Genomic DNA, 20096 nt, shown 5'->3' on the forward strand with positions numbered 1-20096 from the left:
ACTGTGGCCATAGGAGGGGTCCCAAAGCCAGATGAGGGACCTAAAGTCAGGCCATAGAGTACATCTGTCCTGTGCATGCACTGCAAAAAGGCACCTAGCAAAGGGAGCTAGGAAGCTGAAAGGCAGTCTGTGACCTCCTTCATGGTTTCCTGTATCTGCCAAAAGTGGGTACCTTTTTCTGATTTGCACAAAGGCTAGTGGTGGCCCTGTAGGTATGGCCCAAACTCAGGCTGGAAGTGGCAGTCTGAGATGGTTCCCAGGTGATATGTGCTCCTGGTCTTCCATGAGGAGTTCATGAGGTGAGCTTGATGAGGCCTATCTTGGCAGAGGGAATGGTACATGCAAAGCTCTGGAAACCTGGAGAGGAGTCTTGGGGTGTCAGAGGGAATTGCCAGTGTTAGATGGCATTGGTCAGCAGGGCCTGGCAGGGAAGAGCGCCAGTTAGGGAAGCCAGGCTGAGTAGGGTAGTCTGTGAGGAACCACTGCAGGATGTGAAGCAGATGAGCCTCACTGGAGGCTGTGGAAAGCCTCCCTAGAATAGCACATGGTCTCAGGGGTTTGAGAACAGCTCTGATGCCAATCTCATTTCAGTTTCCTCATCTGAATAATGGGGATGACATTATTGCAAGGGCTGCTATAAGGGCTAAATAAGATAATGTACCTTAACTGTTTAGCACAATGCCCTGCTCAGGGTAAGGGCACAAATACCAGCCATGGGTGTTATCAGCAGGATCCAGGAGAGCACAATCCAGGGTCCTGGGCGGACGCACCCCTCCCTAGAAGACAAGGCTGGCGATGCCGGGGCCATCTCCCCCAGTGGTGCTGGAGACTGAAGGAGCTTCTTCCTGACTTGAAGGCCGATTGGTTCAAAAAACTCAGCAAAAAGTTTAATAGCAAGGTGAGACTTCAATTCTCCTTTTTGAGGTAGGCAGAGGTGGGAGAATAGTGAACCAGGCTTCCCTTCTTCTTGGGGAAGGGGGCTGTGGTGGGGACAGTCTCACCCAAGGGCAGAGATCCTCACCCCATCCTTCCTGGATGTCCCCCACTTGTCTCATTGGCATCTGTGGTGGAGAGTTCTTTGTGGATGGCTTGCACATGACATTTTCTGTTTCTGTAACACTTTCTGTGTGGACAATTCTGCCCTTTTCCTTTGTGGCTCCCACATGGGTTGGATAGGTGACAGTCTAGGTCTCCCTCCCGAGGTGTTAATTTCCAGCAAGGGAAAACTCCAACATCCACCCCCTAAACTGGGCCAGACAAGTCAACACCCCTTCCCTGAGGAAGCCATCACCACTGGGACCACCTGGCCTTCCTCCATCGCAGGCTGTGGCTCCTTGGCCTCCCGCCTGATTTGGGGGTGGGGGTGGGGGCATAAGTCTCAAAAAAAAGTGGGTAATAGCAATTCCCTAAAGTGGAATTACTACCCACCCTCCGCCATGGACCCCAGCATAAAGCTTTTTGTGGGGTGTGCATGACCTGACTCTGTACTGACCTTAGGCTTCAGGAGATCTGTGGAATAGAGTTTCACTTCATGGATCCTAACCCGCTGAGATCTGCTGCTGACTCCCAGGGAGCAGGTCCTCCCTCACAGTCTGTGCCTCAGCTTCCCCAGAAAAGGTAGATGGAGGTGAGTTAAATGCTCGGAGATCCTGCACCTGGGATTTTGCTTCCTTTTTCTTTGCACGGTCAGTGCCCAACACAGTGCCTGACATTCACACTGAGGCCCAGCATACCTATCTTTAAGCAGTTTGGAAGTGATCTTCTGGGGGTGATGGGCGTCTTAAAACGGTTTCCATAGCAAGCACCTTACTTTTACTCACATGGGATATTTGTTTGGAGGGGGGCATTAAAAGGACTGCTGGCAAGGAGGAGAAAGACTAAACGCCTCCCCAGGGGAGCCATTTTTTGGGATAGTAGTTAAGGGAGATCACTTCTCAGCATTCGAAGGAACTGGTTGAGAGCAGGTGTCCACGATGTCTGGGGAGGGGTCACTTCGTGTGGTCTTGGATATCAGGAGTGGCAGAGAGGCAACACATTCCAGATGAGCTCTGCCCTTTGACACCTCCCCTCACCCCACCCCGGCTGGGTCAAGGCCCCAAGGCCACATATAGAAGGCGTGGAAGGAAGGTGGGCACCAGCTGCTGCTGCCAGGAGATCCATGCTCCATAGCCCTCGCGCCAACCTCGGAGACAGCCAGGCTGCGCAGAGCAGAGGAGAGGAAGCAGCGAGGTGGGAGACAGTTTCGCTTCTCCCACCGAGGCCGCGCCTGTGGCTGCAGGCGCCCAGATCGCCACAGTTAACTCCCTGTTATCTGGGCCCCAATCGATCTCAGGCTGTAACGTTTAACCCTAGGCTGACTTCCCCAACCGCCCTCTCCCTCTCCCTCCCCTGCTTGGGTCTGGGGACTGCGTTTTCTTCGCCTCGCAGAGGAAGGTCGGCCTTGCACAAACCCTCTCCCACGAATCCCAAAGAATTGGAGAAAAGTTCCACTTTGGGATTATATGCAGTTGGGATTATATGAGCCCGGGGCTTGCACCATGGGTACGTGAGGTGAAGACATCTGCAACAGCAGAATTAGCCCAAGATGGGCATATGAAGGCCACTGATGGAGTGAAAGCGGAATATGCGGGCCCAACTCTGTCCCCACTGGAGCCTACTCTGGCAAGGCTGAGTTTTCCTTCTGTCTTTCAACCAGTACCTATTGAGCGCTGCTGTTCCAAGCATTGTTTCGGGTTTTGAGTGCGTAGGCCATGGTCTCAGGGCACCAAATGTACGTAGTCGTTTTAGCCCCGGGACTCAAGAGTTGAGGCTGGTGCCTGCCTAAGAGATAAAATATCCTTTCTCGGATCAGTTTCCTCATCTGAGAAATGGGAACGGGAATCTCTGCCCCTTTTCTCCCGAGGCCCTAGTGCCCACTGAATCCATTAAGGCGCTCTTGGAAGGGTGGGGTCTTGGAACACGCGTCTACCTCCCAAGACCCTCGGCTAGGAATCTCTGGCCCGCCGCGCACCTGAGCTGGGGGGCGCGGCCAAATTCTCCCTCCCGGTCCTCGAAGCTTCTGGCCCCGCTCTAGAGGGGGCAGAAAGATAGCAGATTTCCCCGGAGGTGCGTCTCTAAACCCAGACTGCCTCACCAAAGCGGGGAGGTCGTCCTTTTTTTTTTTTGTAAAGTTGCGGGAAATAGGCGAAGACAGGGCGCGCGAGGGAGCTGAGCCTGGGTGGACCGCGTCAGGGCGCGAGGAGCTCGAGGCGCAGCGGCTGCAGCTCCTGCCTCAGAGCCCGCGGCGTCCAAGTGGCCCGAGCTGCGCTGGGAGGGAGGCGGCGGGAGGAGGGAGGGGAGCCGAGGTGGAGGGGGTTGGGGGGAGGAGGGAGCGGCGAGTCCGGTCCGGGTTTTGCCGGCAGCCCCCGGGCAGCGTTCATAGCTCCTGCCCGGGCGGGCGCGCGGCGGCGGCGGCAGAGGCGGCTGAGCCTGAGTGGGGATGTAGAGGCGGCGGCAGCAGAGGCGGCACCGGCGGCAAGAGCAGGCGCCCGAGCCGAGCAAGAAGAGCGGCAGAGGCTTATCCCCTGAAGCCGGGCCCCGCGTCCCAGCCCTGCCCAGCCCGCGCCCAGCCATGCGCGCCGCCTGCTGAGTCCGGGCGCCGCACGCTAAGCCCTCCGCCCGCGAGCCGCGCTCAGCTCGGGGGTGATTAGTTGCTTTTTGTTGTTTTTTAATTTGGGCCGCGGGGAGGGGGAGGAGGGGCAGGTGCTGCAGGCTCCCCCCCCTCCCCGTCTCGGGCCAGCCGCGGCGGCGCGACTCGGGCTCCGGACCCGGGCACTGCTGGCTGCTGGAGCGAAGCGCACCGCGGCGGCGGTGCCCGGAGCGGAGCGCAGCTCCCTGCCCCGCCCCTCCCCCTCGGCCTCGCGGCGACGGCGGCGGTGGCGGCTTGGACGACTCGGAGAGCCGGTAGGTGTCGGGCCACGGCCCTCCCTCGACCCCCCCCGGAGGCCGGCCCCCTCCCCTTCCCCGCCTACCTCCCTCTCCTCCCCCGGGGTTCGGTGCGCGGCCGGGGCCGGAGTTCGCTGCAAGTCGGCGGAAAGTTTGGCTGCGCGGGTTTCCCCGAAGTTCAGGTGCGGAGAGCCGGGGACGGGGAAGGAGGGGTCCGTGTTTGGGAGGGGCGGGGGGCGCCCGCAGGATAAGCCGCGGAGCCCCGGAGCCTGGGAGACCTAGCGCCGGTGATCGCTTGGTGGCCGCTGCTATACCCAAGCCTCCCTAAGCCGCAGTATGCTCGGTCGCAGATCACTGAGTTCAGACAAAAAGAGGGGTTTTAGGGTCTGGGACGGCGGCTTGGGCGCCGTGGAGTGGGGCTGGGACGCTCCCTGCGGGGTGCCGCCCCCCCCCACTACTCCAGCTCCCGGGCGCTGGGGCGGCGGGCGCCCGGGGTCCTCACCTCTTGGCGTTGGGCGGGCGCTCAGCCTGCGGGGGCGGCTGCTTGTAGATCTCTGGCGCGCACTGCCCCCATCAGACCCCACTCGCAGCCCTGTGTTGAGGGGCGACGTTAACTGCTCTGGAAGCTCTCGACCACGCGTTGCTGAGCCTCCCCCACCACTTGGAAGAGGCGGCGGCTACTTCTGCATTTTTCCTCCGGCTCCTCGCCCCCGCTGCCCGCGGGGTGCCCGGCGGGCTGATGAAGTTTGACCTTTTTTTTCCATCAAAGTATCTCCCCCACCACCATGGTGCCCCGCGGCCCCTCCCTCCCTCCTTTCCCAGCCTTGGGGAGTCTTTTGAGCTGTCTCCCGAGCCCCGCGTGGGCCACGCAGCGTGCAGAGCCTGGGAGGGAGAATGGGGGTGTTCCTCTAGCTGCGGAACTGTGGGGGGCGTACGTCCCAGGCGTCTGCCACGCTGCTGTGGCCCCAAATTTACCCATGAAGTTCGGCCCGAGCCCCCCTCCCCTTCGCTTCCCAGGAGCGGAGTGAGGGGCTGAACCGCCGCGAGAGGAATGTGTTAATTTTCTGGCTGGGGGAAGTTGTCCTCGCCCGGAATGGGCTGCTTTCCGGCGGGGAGCGCGGGGTGGGCCTGGCTTTGTTTATTTGTAGGATCGACGGAAAGTGAGTGACCCCGGTTTTTAAATGGGGGGCCACCTTCGGGACCTGTCAGAAGAGCTGAAGCGCCCAAAGTGGGAGCAAGATCTCTTTTTGTTCTTTTTTCCCCCCCGGGAATCTGAAGGGGTGCGCGGAGTTGGGCTGGTGCCTCGGGCTGCAAGGAAGCACCACTAAATTTGGGGGGTTCTGTAGTGACTCATTCGGAAAGACCCGCTCCCTGAAGTCTCCCGCGACGGGGGTCTGAAGGTTTGGCAACCGCGCCCTCCTTTACCCCCTGGACCTTGGGTGGTCTGAGAGTCGCGTCTTCGGATTAGGGGGAGCTAAGGGGGTGACCAGCGGACCAGACTCCTGACCCGCACCTTTCCCCGCGCGGCGGGCGCTGTTTGGAGCCCTTGGATTTGTGGTGGGCCCTGCCCCCCAACCCCCGCATTTTCTTTGGAAGCGTTGGGGAGGGGGCTTGTGTGAGATCGCTCGGCCCTCGCCCCCGCCGGAGCCGCCCCAGGGCCGCCGGCAAACAGAGTCCCTTTCAAGTTTTCCGCTGGGGCCGCCTGGCGGGGGCTGCGAGCGCGGTCGCTGCGGACTTGTTTGGAGCGCGATTTGAACGCCCGGCGCCACCTCAGCTGCCCCAGGCCGCGGGGTGAGGGGCGTCTGTCCTTTGCAGTTGGGAGTATTTAAATTAGACGTTTTGGGGGGGCCTACTGGCCTAAGCTTCACCTGGTCCCCCTCCTGAAAGATGCCCGTGCCTTGGTTTCCAACCGCCACTAGAAAACCGGGAACTGAGACCGAAGCCCCCTCTAAACCCCTTTCTGAGAGCCATGCGGGGAAACTCAGGCTGGCGGGCTACCTACCCGTAAGTAACTGCGTATTGTTGATTTAGCAGTTTCCCTAGATGAGAGTCAGGCTGGAGCTTGGGGGGGTGGGGAGTGGCCCGCTCTGCAGCTGTCACCCCCCTCCCAGAACGGAAATTGTCCTCTCCTTGGGGAGGAGGGAGAGGGGGTGATGGTTTGATTTTTGCCCTGGTAAGAGATGGGAACAGCTGAGGGAGATTGGCCTCTGAGTTCCCAGCCAGCCCCTGGAACTTGGGTAGAACCCCCCTACCCCTCATCCTCGCAGTAGCTGGGTCTCTCCCAGGGACGCCCCTAGTTAGCCTTGGCCTCCCTCTCCATGCCACCTCCCTTTCCAAGGTGAGACTCTGCAGAAGACAGACCCTTGGCTGGCTGGCTGTCGGATTGGTGCCTTATTTATGTGTGTATCTGGTCCTGGCCGTTTTCCCCGCTCAGCAGGTGACCCTGGCCAGGGCCTCCTATCTCTCCCGCGACAGAGCCTGTTGACTTACCCGAGGGCCAGTGGCCTCGTCTTTATCACGTGAGGCCTGGAATGTCCACCCGGCTTGGCTTGGCTGGGCTGGGCTGGGCTGGGCTGGGCTGGGCTGGGCTGGGGTGGGTGGGGGAAGGGGAGGGGAGGATTCTGCATCCAGGGCCCCGGCTAGCACAGGCCCATGTTCCATGGGTTCCCACTGTGACCCTCAACTCTTGCTGCCCCTTTCCTGCTCAGCCTGCCTCCTACCCATTTGGCACATGTGAAACTGAGACCCATAGGAGTGTGGGGGCAGGCTTGTATCTGGGTGAAGAAACAAGTCCAGGAGAATGAAATACCCTGCCTTCTTTAGGACTGACTGCACCTTGTTGTTTATGGGAGGATGGAATGGAGGGGGTCTTGCTAGGAGGGAGAGAGGGATGTGGGCTGGGCTGACTTTCCAGGTTGCAGGATAGGGTGGAGGAATGAGGGAATATGGGTGAGCCAGACCCAAGCCTGGGTTCCTAGAGCCCCTGTCTGGTGGCTTGACCGTTTAGTCCGAATTAACAAGCATGATGCTCTGGGGCATGACCTAATTGAACAAGAATGGGGGGGTTCACACATTGTTATTACTGTTACTATTGCCCACTCTTTATATGTTATTCATTTGTTGGCGCAATATGTTTGTATTGAGCACCTACTGTGTATCAAACCCCACCCTTCTGGTGGTACACAAATGAATCACTGCTCCAGCTCTGGAGGCAGGCCCAGGATAGAAGCTCCGCCCCGTTTCCCCGCCCCCTGGGGCCCTGATTGGGGCTTTCCCTCTTTTCTTTTTTCTGGGGCTCTCCCTCTCTTACCCCCACCACCTGGTCCCATCCTAGCCGCGCGCGTGTGTGTGTGTGTGTGTGTGTGGAGTGTCCTTGATTAAGTGTATTAATAGTTAAACTCTCACTCATAGCTGGAACTCACCAGACCACAAAAAGCCTCCCCCGTTACTCACGCGCTACTGCCCAACAAGAATATCCCACTAAAGTTTTTTTCTGCTTTCTCTTACTTCCCCCTCACCTCCCCCCAACGCTGAGCCCACCCTTCCTGGATTCGAGCAATGAGAAAGGACTGCCCCCTCAAAGACCCAAGAATCTCCAACCCTCCACCTGCCCCCTAAAGCCAGAGGCAGTGTCAGCTGACAGAGATGAGGCTGTGTGGGCACTAGTCTGTTGCTCTGGGATGTGGGAATCTGGGTAATGTGTGCTTATGACTCAGGACATGTGTGTCTCTAAGTAGTGTATCTATATCTGTGAATCTCTGTGTTGAGTGTCTGTCTCAGGGTGTGGGAGTCTGAACATACATGGATTTATGAATCAGGGCATGTATATCTGTCCTGATCTAGAAGTGTGTGGATCTGTAGTGTATGTGTACATGTGTGTTTGTGAATCTGAGATTGTATTTCTGAAGACTGGCTATGTCCCTGTGAATCTGGGGATGAATATATTCTGTGAGTTGTGTGTGCTTGGAATTTTGGAGAGTTTGGATTTGTGATTTGTGTGTATCTGTGTGCTTTGTATATGCTTATAAATCTGGGGGATCTGACTCTGAGTAGAGTGTGTCTGAATTGTGAATGTGGGAGTGGGCCCGTCTGTGCTGTATGGACAGTGGTTTCTCTCTGTCTGTGGTGGCGGCTGGCTATGTTTTCCTTTCTTTCTGTATCTCTGTCTTACTGAATCTCCCCTTCTGGTTGTTTGAGGCCCTGAATGTGTGTGTAGCATGGAGTGTGTGTGTGTAGAATTGAACCTCTCACACCCAGTCCTTCCCCCTGCAACCCCTACACCCCTTCCCTCCCCAGCAGTAACTGGGCAGCCTCCCCGTCTGCCTGCCTGCTGGGAGTTTTGGAAGCCGCAGAGGGAGACAGGCTGGGGCTGGGGTGACAGCGTGTATCCACGGCAGTGGTAGCATGTGATTACGGGAATAAAAGGATTTTAAGGTCATGGGTGGGTTTTCTTGAGGGAGGGGGTTGTGCCCCCACAACCCACCATTTGGTGGAGCCAGTGGCAGCAAAGGGCCAGCCTGTGTGTCTCCAGGCTGGGAAGCCTGCCCCTATGCAGGTGAATGTGGATATGTGGGGCTTACCTGGGAGTGTGAGCACATGCTTGCACATGTATGAACGGAGCCTGTGAGAGCATGTGTGTCTGGCTGCCAAATCCCCAGATGAGAGTCCATAGGCTTGTTCCCTGGGGGAGGATTCCCAGGAAAACTTCTTGCTTCTGGGTATTACGTGGAGCTGGAACCCTGCAGTCCTCTGTATGTTGAGAAGCAGTCTGGTCCCAACCTTTTCCTGTACCCATACTCCCAACCCCAAGTCTAGTGTCTCTGGCCAGAGACTGACTGGGCCAAGTCACCTGGGCCAGACCACATCTTGGGGTGTCAGTGCCCTGGCCCCGCTCCAGCCCCTGTAATTGCATTCTGCCGCCTAATCCCCCGCCAGCTCAATTAGATCGCAAATTCTTCTTCATTTCCTGCCTCTGATGCTGGCCTCCCTCTGGGCTCACAGGGCCTAGGAGGGAGGGAGGGGATCCTGCCCCGCCTTCCACAGCACTAGGGGCTCTAGAGAGGTGATTAGTTCCAGGCACCCTGGCCCCAGAGCACAGGTTAGAACCCTGGGGACCAACAAGACCAGGGCTCCACTGGCCCTTTTTGGGTCAGCCTCAGTATCCTCACACTGGGGCAGGGCTGGTGTTACCTGGTATAGGGGCTCTGGGTAGACCAAGCAGATCACTCTAGCCAGGACCCTAGCTTGTACCCTCACCTGGGGCTCCTACAGGCTCTGCCCCTCTCCCATCCTCAAAGCAGTTGCCATCTCCCCAACCCCCCACAGCAGTTGTGACCTTGTTTTTGACCTTTTCTGGGTGTCCTTTGTCAGAGCCAATTGAACCACTGAGCTCCACTCCTACCGGCTCCTCCTAACCCCCACCCAGACAAGTGTGTATGAGCAGTGGCTCTAGAGTCCATCAGATCTCACTCCAAATCCTGGACATGTCACTGCCTAGCTGGATGTGTGACATTTGGGCCAGTTGTGTTATCTCTACAAACCTCAGTTTCCTAATCTCTGAAATTGGACGGTAAGAGAATGCCTGCCTCACAAGGTCATTTTCAGATGGACACAGATGGTTGCATAGTGCCTGGCAGGGAGAGGTGCTCACCTACAATCTGTATTCAGTAAACGCTGGCTTTTATAGAGACAAGGAATGCATGTCCCCCGTGACTCCTAAGAAAATAACATGTGGCTCACACCTAGCACTTCTGTCTCCATTCGGCTGATTACCAGGTGTGTGACCATGGGCGCATCACTTTGTCTGACTTTCTCTTCCTCATCTGTGAAATGGGACTGATAATAGGACAGACCACATGGGGCACATGGTAGCCTTCTCTGGGATGATGTGTGCAGATGCTTGGCCTCAGTATGTTTTCAAGGTGTTACTTGCCTTCTTTCTTTCCTCATCCCAAGCCTAGAGTGGGGTGGAGCTGGTGAAGACACAGGCTCAGGGACAAGGGGACTGACCGAGGTCGTGAAGCTAGTAATGGGGCCAGGCTAGGGTAGCGTGGGAGGGCTGGGGGGTGACCTGCTGGCTCAGCTGAGCTGTGAGGCCCAGCCGTCCCTCCCCGCAGGTCTCTGTGGAAAGTGGTGGCTTGGCTGATTTTTCCTGGGAAGGAGAAGCTGGATGTCTCCCGCTCCTTCCCCAGGAGGTGCCGTGGCAGCGGCTGTGTTGACAGGCCTCCTGGCTTTCTTGATAGGGTGGCTGGCTGGCAGCTTTGGAAGGCTGGCTGTACCCAGATCAGCCCTAGGGAAGAGGGAACTGCAGAGGTCTCCCTGCCATCACTAATCCCCACGGCCCATCCCACCCTCAGCCTGTCCCTCCATCGCAGGAGGAGAGCTGGGGAGACTGGCTGTGATGGAGGTGGTGGAGAGACAGGCCAGAGGTGGGTGGGGCAGCCCTCCGCCTCAGGGTCCCCCATTGCTCCCTGGCTAGTCTCCTGCTTCCTGTGACCTCTGTCACTCACTGGCCTAGCTCTTTAATATTTCATGGCCCTTCAAGCCGGCCCCCTGCCCCAGCCCACACAGCCCCCTTTGTCTCTGCCTGCCACCCCACCCCGCCCCCTGGGGCATCCCTGCCGCTGAATTACTGACCCAGAGGCTGCCTCTGCCTTCTCCTAACTGTCCCCCACTGTGCCTGCCCCTGACACTTTCCCTGTCCCTCCTGACCTACCTCCCCACACCTCGCCTTGTGACACCCTTCATCTCTTCGGGATTCTCTTCCCTTCGCTGACATCTCTGACCATCTCCCTGCCCTTTTCCTCCATTTTCCTCTTTTGTTGGCCTCCTCCTTCCCAGTGGAACAGAAACCGCGGCAACTGGTCCGCCTGCCTGTCCACCCCCCAACCACTGTCCACCCCTTCCTGCCCCCTCCCCCACCAGCTGTGCCGGCCGGCCGTGAGAGCTGGTTTTATTTATTTTTCTGTTTGTTTGGGAAGAGGGCAGTGGCGGCTCTGGGCCTTGGCTGCTGCGCTCTGCTTAGAACAGCGGGCAGGCGGGCCTCGCTGGCCTCCCAGGAATGTGGCTGGGACGCCCCAGCTATATTTACTCCCCTCCAGCTGCCGGCCCCAGCAGGGGAGAGCCAGGCCTGCCTGGTGGCCCCCGGGGAGCCCTGTACCCGCCCTCCCCTGTCTGGCAGACCCCACATCGCCCTTGGGCCCAGCACTCCCTCCCTCGCCTGTGACCTTTTCTGACCTCCTCAGACGTGCCCAGCCTGCCAGCGGGAACACTTTTGTGCCATGCCAGTACGGGCTTAATGTTCGGGCACTGGGGGCCTGGGTTCCTGTGGGGCAACACCTAGCGGCCCCTACACACCCAAGTAGGGGCCTAGACTGGGCCTGTAATCCGATGGCCAGAACTATGCAAAGCATGTTTCCAGGCCTCTCTCTGTGGGCCTGGCCCCTGCTCTTGGCGCAGTCCCCTTGGCTCTGCTGTGATCACTGGCAGGGGTGGTGTCAGGTGGGGGCCTGAGTGGGCTTGAGTGGCTGTGCTGCTGACATCACTGGATCCCCAGGTCTCTCACACAGGCACACATATGTACATGTAGCACACCTAAGTGTTTACATACACACACACACGTGTGTGCAGAAAGACACCCTCACCCATGAAAACATGCTGGCTTATACCTTCCTTGCAGGCAGGGCCATGCCTCCTGTCATTGATCCCCTCATTCATCAGATGCTTACTGGGGCTTTTTAAGCCTGCTCCTTGCTAGCCTTGCAATGGGATATGGCAGTGATTCCTTCTTGTACCCCCAGTGCCTGGCACCAAATAAGTGTTTGAAGAACTTTAGCTGCTGCTGTAATCAGTTGCGGCCCCCAACTGCTAACTGCTATTTTGTTTTTGTTTTTGTTTTTGTTTTTTTTGAGATGGAGTCTCATTCTGTCACCCAGGCTGGAGTGCAATGGCGCCATCTTGACTCACTCACTGCAACCCCCACCTCCTGGGTTCAAGCAGTTCTCCTGCCTCAGCCTCCCGAGTAGCTGGGATTACAGGCGTGCGCCACCACGCCTGGTTAATTTTTGTATTTTTAGTAGACACGGGGTTTCTCCATGTTGGCCAGGCTGGTCTCGAACTCCTGACTTCAAGTGATTCACCTGCCTCGGCCTCCCGAAGTGCTGGGATTACAGGCGTGAGCCACCACACCCAGCCAACTGCTATTGTTTTAATAGATTGAACAAAGCCAGTGGTAATGGGTAGCCCAACGAAAGTCCTCTCTGTGGCAGGCAGCATGTTAACAGCTTTATGACTTTCACTTTTTTTCATCCCCACAGTAGCCTCAGGTGACATGAGCCCATACCTGGGACAGATGCATGTTGTTAGCATCCCCATATACAGATGAGGAAACTGAGGCCTTGGGAGTTTGTGGCTTGCCACTGCCTAGTGGGATGGAGTCCTGGCGGAGCCCTTGACAGGCTATTGGCCTCTGCGTGCTGTTTCCTGCACCTTCCACACTATCTGGCACACGAAAGGGACTCCTTAAATGCTTGCTGGGCACAGGCCTTGCTCTGTCCTCTTTGAGGCCCCCATAACCCTTGGCAATGGGCCGGACGTGGTGGGAGATGGGCTGATAGGCTAGTTGGGCAGACAAAAGTGAATGAATGAATGACTGGATGATTGGTGGTGAGGATGAGTACTGTCAGGGGACACTGGGATAGGGGGTTGCTGGTGGACAGGCTGGCATGTGGAGACCCACTGGCTCTGTGGAGGACTCTGGCAAGCAAGGTAGGGGCAAGGCGGAGAGATATGGCCAGAGAGCAATAGGCTGCTAAGCCAAGCCAGTGGGGTAGGTCCTATCTTCTTCGTGGACCACAATTTTTCCATCTGTCAGATGGGCTTGGGAGCCTTTGTCCTGGCTGGCTGCCGGCTGGCCTGGGCTGGGACTGGCCTGGGAGGTGAGGGGACTGTGGCAGGAAGGAGGAAGCAGTGGGTGGTGAAGACAGGAAGATAAAGCGTGGAGCTTGGCTTGGAACCTGAGAAGCAGAGACCAGCCCTGACCTGACGCCCGCCCTCCCTCCCTTCCTCCTAGCCGCAGGATGGGGTGCAGGCATGCAAACCCCCCACCACCCACTCTCACTCTGGTGTGGGCTGACTTCCTGACATCTGTGGCATTAGTGGCTGTGTGTGCCAGGAGGAGGTGGCCTGTCCCCTAGGACTAGACCAGCTTCTCTCCGGGCCAGGGGCTCCCCACAGCTTCATGCCAGTTCCTGTTGACTCTGATGGGAGAGACCCAGCCCCTCTCCTGCCTGACCCACCTCCCCCAGAACTAGATGGGAAATTAGTTAACTGGGCTCACAGCAGTAGGCAGAAGTGGACCTGGCCCCCTTTCTTCCTGGGGTGCTCAGATCTTGGTGGCCTAGAATTTCTTAGTCATGGGAGTCTAGAATCATAGATAGAATACTTGGAATGGAGGCATTTTTCAAGTCAGGATTCTCGTTGGGATTCTAGAATCACAGAACCATGGATTTTGCTGCTAGAAGGAAGTGTAAATGGTCATGTTTCAGTCTCCTTGTTTGATGCTAGGGGACACTGAAGCTCTAGGGGTCAGGCTGCCCTGAGGTCACAGGGCCTCTTGCCCTCAGGTGACATGAGCCCATACCTGGGACAGAAATGCCTGTTCTGCCCCTAGCCAGCCCCTCTCTGGAGCTCTAGCCGGTGTGGAGAGTGGGCTGTGGGCCCAGTCAGGCAGTGAGGGGATGCGGCTGGCCCACAGGCACAGGAGGGGTCCTCTTGGCGGTGCCCGCCCGCCCGCTGCCCACGCTTCCCGAGGCACCAGCGTGAGGAGGAAATGCAGGCTGTTGCTTCCAGCAACAGCCGGCAGGGCCGGGCGGCTTCCCAGCTCCCCCTCTGACTCATGGCCGCCTGCAGCTCCCCCTCCCTTGGGGTCCTCAGCAGCCCCATCTGTGCAATGGGGAGAGGAGGCTTTTTTCAAGGTCTAACGTCACCGTGAGAATACCTTGGGATTCTTTTTAAGACCACTGTTGAACTGTAGGAGAGTTGGGAGTGTCATCTAGAGCAGCCTAGCTGGGCATTTGAACCCAGAACACAGAGATTCTGTTTGGAGTCATCCTAATGCCTCCAGAAGCCTGGGAAGGCTCAACTGGCTCCTGAGGCAGAAAGTGTGGTGGGAGGCAAACGAATAGTGAAGGGACCTGCAGTTAACCCCTTTCAGGAAGAGCACAGTGGGGGATGCCTGGCTCTCTGGGCTCTCCCCGACCTTGGTTTGCCCATCTGCAGAATGGAGGTGGTTACCCATGAGGTCATTCATTCAGTGTCTGTGCTGTGCCTGGATGCTGGGGCTAGTGGCAGATTGGGTGGGAGGGGAGGATTCCTCTGCTGCAGATGTGGGGTGGGGGTGTGACTTGGTGACTCCCGGGGAAGGACTGAGGTGGGGGGAGGTAAGGAGCTGGCCAGTGAGGCGCAGTGTCCAGCGGAAAATCCCAGCTGTTGTCAGGAAGTGTTTCCTCCACTGGTCTCCTGGGAGGGAGACAGGCTAACAGGAAGGAGGGCAATAGGGGCAAATAAGGCCCCCAGCCAGTCCAAGTGGAGACATCCCAAGCCTGGCAGCTGGGCGGGTGTGCCCCGCACACTGCAGGAGGGCTGGAATGCACCCCCCATGCTCTGAGGCTGGGCCTATGCTGGGGGGCTGGGACTGCCAAGAGGGGCTGGGCCCACGTCCAGATTTCAAAGCCTTCCCCAGGGGCCTTGTGGTGCCCTCCACCCTGTCCTGAGCTGCCGCCGCGGGGGTGGCAGATGCTGTTTCATCGGTCGAGGCAAGTGGGAGGCCTCCAGAAGGTCCTCCTGGGAGGTTCCGGGGGGCAGCAGGGGTGTCCGGGGGCAGTGGGGGTGTCGGCAGCTGCTGCCCCGCCTGGGCTGGCTCTCAGTGGCCTCCCAGGTCCTTCAGGCCCCGGGGGCTGGAGGTGGTGCTTCTGCACTGAGGCTGGTCCCTCCTGCCCTTGCTTTCTCCCACTGCCCACCGAGCTTCTTGGTTGGCTCTGGCCCCCTCCATCCCTGGCTGCGTCTGCAAAGCCCCCCGGGAAGGCAGGGAGGAGGCGCAGCAGGCTCAGAACAGCGGGTGCCCGCGCAGCCAAGTATTTGTGCGAGCTGTCAGAGACAGACAGGCATGTGGGGAATTTGGTGCGTGTGGGGCTGGGGGAAGCAGCCGGGTGGGCAGGCAGGCAGGAGGAGGGAAGCTGGGGCTGCCTTCCAGCCTGTGGAACCCTGCAGAGACCACCTTTCCCCAGTCCTAGAGGCGAGCTGCATCCAGGCACCTTCCTCCTGCCTGTGCCAGTGCAGTGAGGGGAGTGGGATGATCCTGTGGGGTCTGATAATAGCTCTGACACAGGGAAGGGGGTGCCTTGTCGGGGGCCTGCAGCCTCAAAGAGGCTCTGGTGGAGTGTGGAGCCAGGCAGGAATCCGGGTTGTGCCCGACTGTGGCCTCCAGGAAATAGCAGCTGTCATGCTCCCGCCCCTCCACCCCAAGCCTGGCACAACTTGTTTCCTGGCCAGGATCCGGCCAGGGCAGATTGGAGGAGCCTGGTATTGCCCGGCCTGGGCAAGGAACGGGCAGGATGCAGGGGCCATGTTTATAAGCCTAAAGGCGCTTGGGGTGCTCTGGGGAGGGGACCTCAGCCCTTATCTCCTATGCGAAGACCCCAACCCAGTCACCTTTGTAATCTACACTCCAAAAGCACCCATTAGGTAGGGCAGGGCCCAGAGCTGAGTAATGCTTGGTTTTTCCTAGCTTGAGAGCCCAGAGAGGGGGATACGCTGCCACAAGGTCACACAGTGGGCTCCTCAGCCTTCCCCTCTACCCTCATGTGGGTGGGGCCACTGGGAATTGGTGAACGTGGGGGGTTTGCTGGGGTGGGGGGCCTATATTTAGTCAGTCCTGCAGAGCCAGGGCGCCTCTGGGAGCAGCTGCTGGGGTTGGGGGGAGTACACAGACAGAGGCCTAGAGCTGCATTTAGTCTGGACAGAAATATCCTCCCCCCACCCACCCACCCACTGGCTGGGAGGCCAGGCTGCGGGCCTGTCCCCTGAGGGGCAGCTTGCCTGGGCCTGGTGGCCAGCGGGACAGGCAAGATGACCCGATAGGCTTTTCCCAGCTCAGGTTTCGATGAAACAGGAACCCCGGAGCCGCAGCTTGGGCCGAGGGGGCCAGGGCAGCCGGAGTCTGGGGGACCAGGACAGCCTCCCCCACCTCCGCCCTCCTGCTCCTCCTGCTCCTCCCCATGCTGCAGCCTCCCCTTTTCAGAGGCCTGGGGAAGCAGCAGGTTATTTATCAAGCCAGCCTCCCCGCCGCGGCTGCCCGCGCCGCCCCCCCACCTCTTGCGCTGTCGGCCATCAGCCCAGCAGAGCAGGGTGAGCTGGGCGGGCGGGCGGCAGGATTAGCTCAGGAGACGTGAGTCACCCCATCCCCAGCAGCCCCGAGAGGCCCTGCGGCCTGGCAGGCAGAGTGCACACTCACGCACCCCACACGCGGCATACCCGGGCACACACTTAGGACAGACACAGTCACTTGCAGCACACGTAGTTCCACACGACTCAGCACACCCAGCTGACACGCATGGTACAGACTCGGTCACATGCACCGTGCACACACAGCTCCCATGTGGTGCTCCAGAAGCACACTCATGGTTCCAGCCACAGCCCAGCCTCTGGCGCACACACCCACTGGCACGTACCTAGGCGAATGCACATACACAGGCACACATAGGCGTGCACACATAGGCCACTCTCACCCCATTGGCCCCACACACTGGGGCCTGATCATTCTCAGGCCATAGCTTACCCCCAGATGATGCCATAGAGTGGGCCAGGGCACTGGCACACACAGGCACACCTGCTGTGGTCAGGGCTCTGCTCCCCCAGACGCCCCGTGTTTAGGCTCACATGGAAGAGGCCCAGCCTTCAGCCATGTTGTGTCCACTGGATTCTGCAAGGTGTGGGTGGGGAAGTGGAGATGGTTTTTTCCCATAGCCAACCTGGCTCTGCCCTCTCTGGGGAGGAGGTCCAAGTATCAGGCATGAGAGTGTTAAACCCACTGCCCTCTAGTATAGGCAGAGGGGGTTGGGTACATGGGGGAGAGATACAGGGGAGCTGGGAAAAGGAAAGGCTGGAGAAGGAGTGCCAGGGAAAGTGGATTTCCCCAGGACCACTAAGTGGCCAGCTGGTTCCCTGACCTGGGGCATGGGGTCCTTGGGAGGTGACAGGGGTGTGCCAGAGATGGGGGGAAGAATGAGACATCTGATCAAATGGGCCCGGGAGTCTTTCTGCCTACCTTCCCTGCTTACCGCACACCTGCTTCTCCCTGTCCCCTTAGTTGCCGAGGCCCTCATTATCCAGTGCCCCCACTTAGATTTTGGCCATGTCCCTGGTTCTTAGTCTACAGCCCTGCAAAATGGGTACAGAGCTGGCTTGTGTATAAGGAAGTCCTGGGGTGCTGAGAGCTGAGGATATGCCCTCAGGGAGGCTTTTTAAGCCTCTGCCCCCCTTTGGGGTCGGGGCCTGCCTTCCTTGCACTGGGCAGAAATAAGGATATACCCCTTTTCCATATGCTGCCAAAAAAAAAGCTGTTTTTCGGATGAGAGAAGTGAGTCTGATGAGAATGGCTTCATGGTCATGAAGGGCTTTGGATGCAGTCTCCTAACACCCAGACTACAGGTCATTCTGGGCCTACAGTACTGAGACAGCCTAGCAGTGGTCAAAGGGCATGTGGCTATAAGGACTCAGGCCCAGTTGGGCTCCCTCCTCCTGGCCACACAGGTCTCCATAAACGACTGGGCCATGGTTGAGGAGGAGAGAGGGACCCAAGCATCCTGAGGGATACAAACAGCAGTGGCCAGTCAGGAAACTGGATGCCCGTGCCGCGGACTCTGGAGTTGGACAGGCCTGGGCTCCACACCTGGCTTGGTCACTGCCTGCTATGTAATCATGGGCCAGTCTGCTCACCTCTCTGACCTCATGTTTGTCACCTGTGAGATCAGTATGACTCTCATCTCTGTCTCAAAGCCGCAGGACCTGAAGTAGATGGTGGGGTGTGTTGTTATCAGTTCTCATTGTGTCACACCTGGATCTCCAGGCAAGTGTGCCCCTCCACCTGCTCCACTAGAGCTGGCATTTTTCTGGGGGTAGCATCCCACAACAAGGGCTCCTTAATTAGAATGTCTTGGATTTAGCCTTCTCTAGGGCTATTCTCAGATGGGGATGATGAGGTACCTAAGTGAAGAGGCTGAGCTGGGGGCCAGGGGTTGAGGGAGGGATGGGAATGGGTTGGACCCAGGGCAAAGGAACCCATGGTCCTTGGGTGGAAAATCCTGGAGGCTTCCTAATATCAGAGGGAACAGAGAGAGCCGACTGTAGTTTCAAGGCTTTCTCTGTCTCCCACCCCCTACGCTCACACAACAAGGCTATATGTTAGACTTGAGCAGGGACTTCCAGGTGGCAAATGGAGCCTTTGCAGGGTGGCGAGAGGCTTGGGATGTGCCTTTGTGGCAGGGCTGTCAGGGCTGTGGGAGATCTAAGAAGAGCCGACATGAGCCGGCAGGGCTGAGGGCAAGGGAGGTAGGAGGAAAGGCTGTCTAGAAGTTTAGGTAGGCCTTCTTCCTTTGGGCAGAAGAGGAGATGCAAGCCTGGCCAGTGGGGTGCTACCCTCGTTGTAACCTTCAGGCTTCTACCACATGTCCATCTCCCCATGGTCCTGCAGGCTAGAGGGGGAATGCTTTGTATTTGGGGCTGGGGAAACTGAGGCATGAAGGATTGCCTCAGAGCTCAAAAGCAAACGGTGAGAGAACCGGGGCCATGACCTGGGTTACCCAACATGCCTGGCCTGACTTGTCCGTGACGTTCATGCTTATGCTGGCAGATGATGACAGTAAAAACAACAACACAGCTATCCTTAGTTGAGCACCTACTGCATGTGGACCCTACACTGACCCCTTCACGTAGGTCCTCCTCTCCAGGACCTGATGAGGTGGGGGCTGTCAGCGGCTGCATTTCACTGGCTAGGGGTTGGGCTCAGCGAGTGTCAGCAACCTGTCTGAGGTCACCTAGGCTGGAGGTTGCAGAGCTAGGAGAGGAATCCTGACTCCAAAGCCCACTTGGACCCTGGCATGGCCTGAGCCTGTGTCTCTGAGATGAGGGGCTCCCCTCGCCCCATTACACACAAGATGTGTAGTGTTCCTAGTTGAGCCAGCCCCCTCCCCCATGCCCAGCTCCTTAACTCTCCTAGGCCCTCTGCTATCTCAAGGCACTTTCCAGGTTTGAACCTAAGAGCATTGGAACTGCTAACCTAACCCCTTAACTCCAGGGAGGAGGGTGGATGGGTGGGTGGGGGATCCCCCTGAGGAGCAGATGGATGCCCCTTGGGGTTTCTGGGTTCCTCCTGCAGACACGTTCTGGGAAACTCCATGGTTAGGCCTGTGGAAGCTGCCTCGGGGCCTGGTCAGGGTTGCGCACCTCCTCCACCCCCTCCCCAGGGGCTCCATTTCCCTCTCCTGGGCACCCTGCAGGGAAGAGTTGAGCAAGTGCCCTTGAGCTGGCACTTCCTCTTTGGTATACAGGGACATAGCCACAATGACCCCCCATCCCGTGGTCCGTGTGTCACTTAGCACCAGGCGCTGCATGGCCCTGGGTCAGGGCTCACTAAAGGTCACTTCATCGGGTTGACTTTACTAGAGGCTGGTCCCAGCCTCAGATCATTTCCCCTTTCTGGTCTCAGTTTCTTCATCTGTGAAATGACTGTGCGAGTCTGCCCTGCACACTCTCTGAGGCAGGGGTAAGTTCATTCCCCGCAGACAGACACACTTAGGAGCTTTGTGACTGGTGTTCCAGTCCCTCAGGCCCAGAGCTCCTGTAGCCCTGACACCTGCACAGGGGTCCAGGGGAAGAAGTGTGGGCTCTAGAGTTGGGCCAGCCTTCTTTTTAGCCTCACCTCCACTGTCCACACTTGTTTGACCTTGACCCACACCAGTGCCCCACTCAGCTCTGAGCCTCAGTGTCCTCATCTGCGAAATGGGAGAGTCATGATGCCTACCTCAGGGTTGCTGTGAGCATCAAACAAGTTGATGTGGACAGAGCACCTGGCACAGAACTGATGGAGCGTGGTGACAGCGGAGCCCCTCCCCCCA

General features: G+C 58.2%; 1 protein-coding gene across 4 annotated transcripts in view; it reads left to right on the forward strand.

Annotated features, from left to right (window-relative positions):
• The first annotated feature begins 735 nt into the window (after positions 1-735).
• CXXC5 (CXXC finger protein 5) overlaps positions 736-20096 on the forward strand; it is a 38066-nt gene continuing 18705 nt past the window's right edge. Inside the window, exons 1-2 of one of the 4 annotated variants that reach the window (XM_063665535.1) lie at positions 736-898; positions 1498-1627. The gene's annotated coding sequence lies outside the window, so the exon portion shown is untranslated. Of the gene's footprint in view, positions 899-1497; positions 1628-3805; positions 3943-3992; positions 4107-4999; positions 5929-20096 lie in introns of those variants that run through there. The other 3 variants (XM_054488359.2, XM_054488360.2, XM_054488364.2) reach the window with 3 other exon arrangements.

The sequence above is a fragment of the Pongo pygmaeus genome, chromosome 4 (genome assembly GCF_028885625.2).
Source record: "Pongo pygmaeus isolate AG05252 chromosome 4, NHGRI_mPonPyg2-v2.0_pri, whole genome shotgun sequence".
Lineage (NCBI taxonomy): Eukaryota > Metazoa > Chordata > Mammalia > Primates > Hominidae > Pongo > Pongo pygmaeus.